This window comes from Pteropus vampyrus, unplaced genomic scaffold (genome assembly GCF_000151845.1).
Source record: "Pteropus vampyrus isolate Shadow unplaced genomic scaffold, Pvam_2.0 Scaffold14, whole genome shotgun sequence".
NCBI lineage: Eukaryota > Metazoa > Chordata > Mammalia > Chiroptera > Pteropodidae > Pteropus > Pteropus vampyrus.
Window position 1 is genome coordinate 13392922 of NW_011888795.1, and position 7252 is coordinate 13400173.

Consider the following 7252-nt stretch of genomic DNA (forward strand, 5'->3'; position numbering starts at 1 on the left):
CTTTATTTTATACATACATACATACATACATACATACATACATACATACACACACATATACATACACATAGATAGTTAATTTATTAACTTTGAACTTGTGGCCAACGGCACTATAACTCATGCTTGAACAAAACTTACATGACACACACCTAAGGCACATCACTGCTTTCTTGCATTAGAAACACTAGCCAGCACTTCAGCACTGTGATTGAGGGCCATTTTAAACAGTGAAATTGCCAACAAAAAAAAGCACAAAAATGCAAAAACCACAACACTAAATAGACTGCAAAAAGGGCACTTGTTTATAATGTGAGAGCTGAAACAAGAAGGAAGAGTGTCACTTTGTTTGACCTCAGCTGGCAACATGCATGTCGGGCAACTCAAATTTTCTGCTGCTCTATTCAGGTCCTCAAACGACTGTGAAAGCATGGTGAATATTGATTTTGGGGTACAAATAAATTTTAATGAGTAGACGAATTCCCAGATATAGAATTCATAAATAATGAAAATTGTTTTTATTCATTCTGTAGTGATCCAAATAATTTCTATCCATTGGAACAAAACCCCATAGGTTATGGTGTGTGACCCTGCTAGAGGGTTAATCAGTTTTATACCTATGACAGAAATCTATTAGATTTCCTATATAAATCAAGTTTTTCAATTGTTCTTTGAATTGTTTGTAATATGCTCCTAGTTCCCTCATTAATTAATGAGTCAAATAAAATCTTTGATACATTCATTTTTTATCTGAGTCATTTTTTTTAATTTGAAAATTGTACTTTATAAATTTTAGAGCCGAAGATACTGAGAAAATATACCCATAATAATTAATGAAAAGATTGAACTAGAAAAATTCTAAGGCCCTTTCTTTCAGGGCTAAATTCTGCAATTTTAAAAGACTAAACAGCTTTGAGAAAGAATGAATGAGAGATAATTCAAAATTATTTGAAGTATTTTACTTGTAATAAAATTTGTTAAATATTTTTACTTTAATTAGTTATCATTTTCCGACCTTAATCTTTACTAGGATACTATCAGAAAAGAAAAATTCTCTTAAAGTCAAACTGGAAGTAAGCTATCTAAATATACAGAAAGCAGCAAAAGATTACTTAAACTATTATCTGGTAAAAGGTAACAATTTTTTTCAGTCTTAATAATAGTGGTTATATTTAGTATCATGAGAAACAATTGCTTACTTGTCACAGGTTTTCTGGTATTTGTGATATCAATAATTGCTTCGTCATATAAATCTACCATATAGTCTCCCAGTGAATTACTGAAAGAAAATGAAATTACGATGATTATTTCTTTATTTTAGCTTTAATTGCCAGGCAGCTTAAAGTGAAATTTGATGCTCACCTACAGCTATACAGTTTTTCAAACTCTGTGCCTTTATATACAGAAAAATAAACAAATAAAAAAAGAGAAACATTAAGTTGTCTTTTGGATAAAAAGAGAATGAGCCTTTGCTTTTCTGCAGGTAGAACTGTATCTATGGCTTCTTATATATGTGGGCATCATCATTATTATCAAGAACCAGGGGTGGCCTTAAAAGACAATTGGTATTGGATTTCATTAACCAATGTCACCATAAAAAAACAAAAACAAAAATAAAAACAAGAAAACAATTGGCCCACTGCTTCAGGCCAAAGTCTTCTTATACTTGACATAACAAAGAATAGAAATCATAATGGGGCTCAGTATCTTTTAGGAGCAGAAGGTGAAATACTTTATTTCTCAGGAATAATTTCACACCCTGAGGATAGAAACATCATACAAAAAGAACTAAGAGTTTTTCGCCTACCAGATGTTACTATGGGAGTTCAGAACGAGTCATCTCCAGATGTACCTCTGTGATATGTGGATTGTTTTGAGCTAGAGTCAACCAAGACCCTGTGGGCTCAAGAGAAACTTCTTCTACCACCTACCTACCTCGAACAATTTGAATTAGGTAGGGGCCATGTGCATTATAAGAGATTATCAGAGATAACCGTCTTTTTTTAACCTATCTATTGGGCAGGATAAACTTCTAGTTCCTAAACATCTGCTCTTCTCATCATCCTGAAACGATCCCTTGAAGCTCCCAAGGCACCTTACCTCATCCTCAGCTCAAAATGACATATATATTTTATTTTCCCTTTATAACTTTGAACCTCTCAAGAGTGTGGAGTGCCCATGTGTACATATGTATTAAATTAGGTAATTTTCTCTTGTTAATCTGTCTCATGTCTATTTGACTAGAACAGCCAAAAGAACCTTGAGGGTTCAGGAGTTTGTCCCCCCTCACATTACTCATATCATCTCCCTTGCTTCAAAAAGAAGGGTCCTGAAAAGCTTTAGAATAATGCCAAAATTATTCAGAAATATAAATTATTTTCATTTTTGAATTGCAAAATGAAAGATTAACTGCATTGTGATGATAAGCAGTAGAAGTGGTTCTACCCTTGAAAACAAGAGAAGAATAATTAGTGCTTCGATAGATAGAGAGGGATTGCAGCCTCAATGGCTCATGTCCTTGGTGGGAGTGAGGGATTATGAGGAGATCGAGTGGGAGGAGAAATCTGTCTGTTTTTTCTTTTAGTATATGTGCTGCTGAAGTGAGCACATTGAGAATTTGTCTTTTTTAAGGTCAATATTTTTATATTTCGAAAGCAGGATGTACTCATTTTTAGAACATTTTGAAAAATTTATTAAAGTTTACAGAAGAAAATAATAATCACTTGGCACACTACCACTCAAGAGATAAGCCATACTAACATTTTACTCTATGTCCTTTGTCAACATTGGAACATCCAAACCTGTAGAGAATTTTTATAAGAATTTATCTGAGCCAAACTGATGACAATGGCCAGGAAGCAAGATCTTGAATGCGCTGAAGAATGAGTTTTGCAGTTCTTTTCATACATTTTGAGTTGAGGAGGGACTGTAAGGAAGATTACATGAAAGTGGGAGAAAACAAGGCAGGAAGTATTCACGATTGATTTACAGGAATGTTAACAACATTATGTGCTCCCTTGAAGACAGTTACCTCCCAGAAGTCTGAAAATGAGGATTACTCTGGCATTTCAAAGATATGTTAACTTAGATACACAGGAACAATAGATAGGGCTTGCTTAAAGCAAAGCAAAGCTGTATACTAGGGAAGTCACAGGCCTGGGCATGACTACTCACCATGACCTACCCAGTTAAGAATTTATGATCAGATCACCCTGTGAGGTTCCATCCATAAAACCCTATTTTCGTCCACACACGTAATAATAAATTTTGATTCTTTACACAATATCTTATCTGTGTGGACTTGGATAATAAACACAAACCCCTCTGTACTTGATGACAGTATCGAGTAGTGTGGGTGGGGATGTGCACACTATGAAGTAGGAGCTGTGCAAAGACAAATTGTTTCCCAGCCTCCTCCTAGAGGAAGCTGGGACCTCGGGAATGACAGAAGCTGGTTTTTAGTGAAGAAAAGGAAAAATAAAGACAGTGAGAATTAAAGAGAGACAGCATCTTAAAGGTGTTCACCTGAAAATTGTCATCACTATTAGTACAGGGGGTCAGAATATCTGGGTTCAGCTACCCAATGTGTCCAATGCATTCAAGCAAGTCACTTCCATTTGAGGCACTTATCATTCCTTTCTAAAATGGGCTTCATGATCCTTAGGATTTCTTGTTTTTAAAATTCTGTAATTCTATGACCTGAGAATATACAATATTCTAAGGGATGCTTGAGCACTTAATCACATTTGAAAACTGTAATAATTCTGATATTTGCTATTTAAGAAGAGTTCATAGCTGAGTATATTTTTTCTAATACGTGCTCTTATACATTTTGCTTTTAAATGTTTCTTCCAGTTTTAATCAAACTAATTAATTAGTTCACAAGATGCCAATATTTGGATTAGGAAGATGTTCCTCCATTAGCTTGGCAAAACAGGGATTTCTTTCTTTTTTTTTTTTTTTTTCCAGTTTAGGCACTCTTTCCATTGTATAGATACTTGAAAAGCAATGGCCTTATGACCAATAATCTCATTTGATTTTCTCCCCCCAATTTTTTAACTTCTACATGAAGTGAACATAAAAATGTTAAAATATATGAACGGTTATGGGAGACAAACACAAGTATAGGCAAGAAATTTGGTCAGTTAGGCACCTGGAGATGTGTGTTGCGAGAATTCCAACCATTTGAAAATGAACGGACACCAGAGATTGTATAGAATCACTTGTTAAGAGGCTAAAATTGAAGTGCACCTTGGTGTCTTGTAAATCAACATTATCGTAGTATATATGCAACTTTATACTAAAGAATTTTTGATTCCTAGAAAGATATAATCTACCAAGACTGAATCATGAAGAAATAGAAAATCTGAACAGACTGATTACTAATAAGGAGACTAAATCAGTATTAAAAACCTCCCAACAAACAAAAGTCCTGGACCAGATGGCTTCACTCATAAATTTTATTAAAGATTTAAAGAAGAATTAATACCAATCCTTTTCTAATTCTTGAAAAAATTAAAAAAGGATTTCTTGAATAATACAAGTAAGGTGGTTGGGAATTTCAAAGGATGTGAATTAACTATAATTTCTACAAGAGGATCATTGCTAATACTTCTTGAGTACCTACTATGGGCCAGACAGGTAAAGAAATTGAGGAACAGGAAGTTGCCTAGGATCACACAACTCATAAGTGCCAGAATCATGATTTAAATCTGGGCAATGTGACTCCAGAGTATCACATTTACCCATTGGCTCCTGTTGCCTCTGTGCTGTTATGCTGTTACCATTATTAGCATTTGTCTAGAGAAGTAGTCAGATTTTGTCTTTTTGTTTTGTTATAATCTCATTATCAGGCAGATGTCATATAATACGGTATTATTTTTTTCAGTTCTCAATATTTTAAGTGTAAGTTATGTTGAAGCCTCAACACATTAAAAATGACAGAGAAGTTTATATCAATCAAGACTGTCTCTTCTGCCCATTTTCTTCTCACCCCTTAGTTAAGCAGAGCAAAGTAATTACCAGTACCTGGTACTGTAATTCCCTATAAAAGAAGAAGCACTTCTGAACTGAAACTGCAACTAAGTGGTCACATTTAGACATCTATAAGACAGAAGAAAATATAACAGGCTGAGACTTCTTTTCAAACATCTACGACTACAAGTCAATCATGAGAAATGAAGAAAAAAGTTATTTCCTCGTTTTCGAAATAGAGAAAACGAAGAGATTAGACTTGCCTTTAGAACTGATGACACTGCTGCTCAGCACTAACCTCATACTATAAGAATAAAGAAATTAAATCCATCAAAAGTTCATGTGTAAAGTTGCTTCAAGAGGAAATTGTGTGAAGGGCACAATGGACCTCTTCATAATATCTTCGTTGGTTCCGGTGAATCATAATTATTTAAAAAAAAAAAATTTTTTAAGTTGCTTCATTATGAGAAACTGATTTTTAACCTTGGAATAATTACTGTTATGCTCTTGAATTTAGCGGAAGACTAAAAAAAGGGATGTTTGTAGTCAGACCTTTGTTATTTTCAAAGAGTATATTCGGTATCCATGGAGGGTCCCTTCTTCTAAAGCAGTGGCAGTAAGTAGAAAAAAGTGATAGAGTGTTCCATCAAAAACACTCTCTCTTTTCCAACTCAAGACTTGAACTCAAAAACTGAAATCAGGGAATATCAAGTATATGATTTATTAATATGTTTTTGTTAAAAATTAAAAAAAATTCTTATAATAGAAATAATACATGTTTGTTATTAAAAATTTGGTAAATATTAAAAATCATAAATAAATAAATAAACATTTTAAATTGAGCAAAAACTACTACTGCAGTTTTAATATATTTATTTTCTATGTGTAAATATTTTTGTATAAAATTTGGATTGTATATTATTTTTGGTGAGCTTACCTTTACCTTTACATTTAGTATATCTCAAATCAAAAATAAGATTTTATTGGCTGCGTATTATTCTATTACATGGCTACATCGTAATCTAGTTAAACATTCCCATTATTGTGTTGAATACCTTAGTTTTATATAATTTTTTACTAACAAAATCATGGCATATACAAATTTTTTATTTATTAATCTTTGTGTGTATCTTTGATTATGTGTTTTAGATAAATTCTTACAAATGGTATAATTGGGCCAAAGAGTTTTAGTATTCTTAATACGTATTGCCAAATTGTCTTATAGAATGGGTTTACTAACAAACATCCACCTGAATTTGAAATTCTGCAAGCAATGGTCTCTCCGTTTGACTTCCTCAAAGTCTATTTTCACCTGTCTGACCCACAACTGTTTTATGAGACTAACACTAACTCACCCCAAATGGTCATCTATAAGTGACTAGAAAAAATTACAGGCTGCCATTCCTTGGCTTTAGCATAGTAAAGGTGGAAAAGATGTCATTGCTTTTGGAACATTCTTGCCACCATGTTAACATTAGTATGTTTTTGCATTTTTCAAACCTATATTAGTCTAAATAGTTACTGGACACTAAAGAACCTCAAATGACTAAGACTGAGATAGAAAGAGGAAAAAACTGATTTCCTAATGTTAAGGATCATGGAGAGGACTTTACTCATCAGTGTTTCTCAAACTTTAAGTATTTATGAATTATCTGGCGATCTTTTTTTTAGTTGAAGTACAACTGACATACAAAATTACATTAGTTTCAGGTGTACAACATAACAATTCAATATTTGTATATATTTTGAAATGATCACTACAATAAGTCTAGTCAATATCCATCACCATACATAGTTTCAGAATTTTTCTTGTGATGAAATCTTTTAAGATGTACTCTCTTAGCAACTTTCAAATATGCAATCCAGTGTTATTAACTATAGTCACTATGTTGTACATTAGATCCCTATGACTCTCTTCACCCATTTTGCCCACTCCCTAACCCCTACAACTAGAAACACCAATCTGTTCTCTTTATCTACGAGTTTGGTTTTTTGTTTTTAAGGATCCACATATAAGTAAGGTCATACAGTATTTGTCTTTTTTCATTTGACTTATTTCGCTTGGCATAATGCCCTCAAGGTCCATCCATTTGTTGGAAATGGCAAGATTTCATTAATTTTTAGGCCGAATAATATTGCATTGTCTGTTTATACCACATTTTTTTAGCCATTCATCCATCAGTGCACACTTAGGTTGTTTTCATATCTTGGCTATTGTAAATAACGCTGCAATGAAAATGGGGTACATATCTTTTTAAGTTAGTGTTTTCTTTCTTAATTT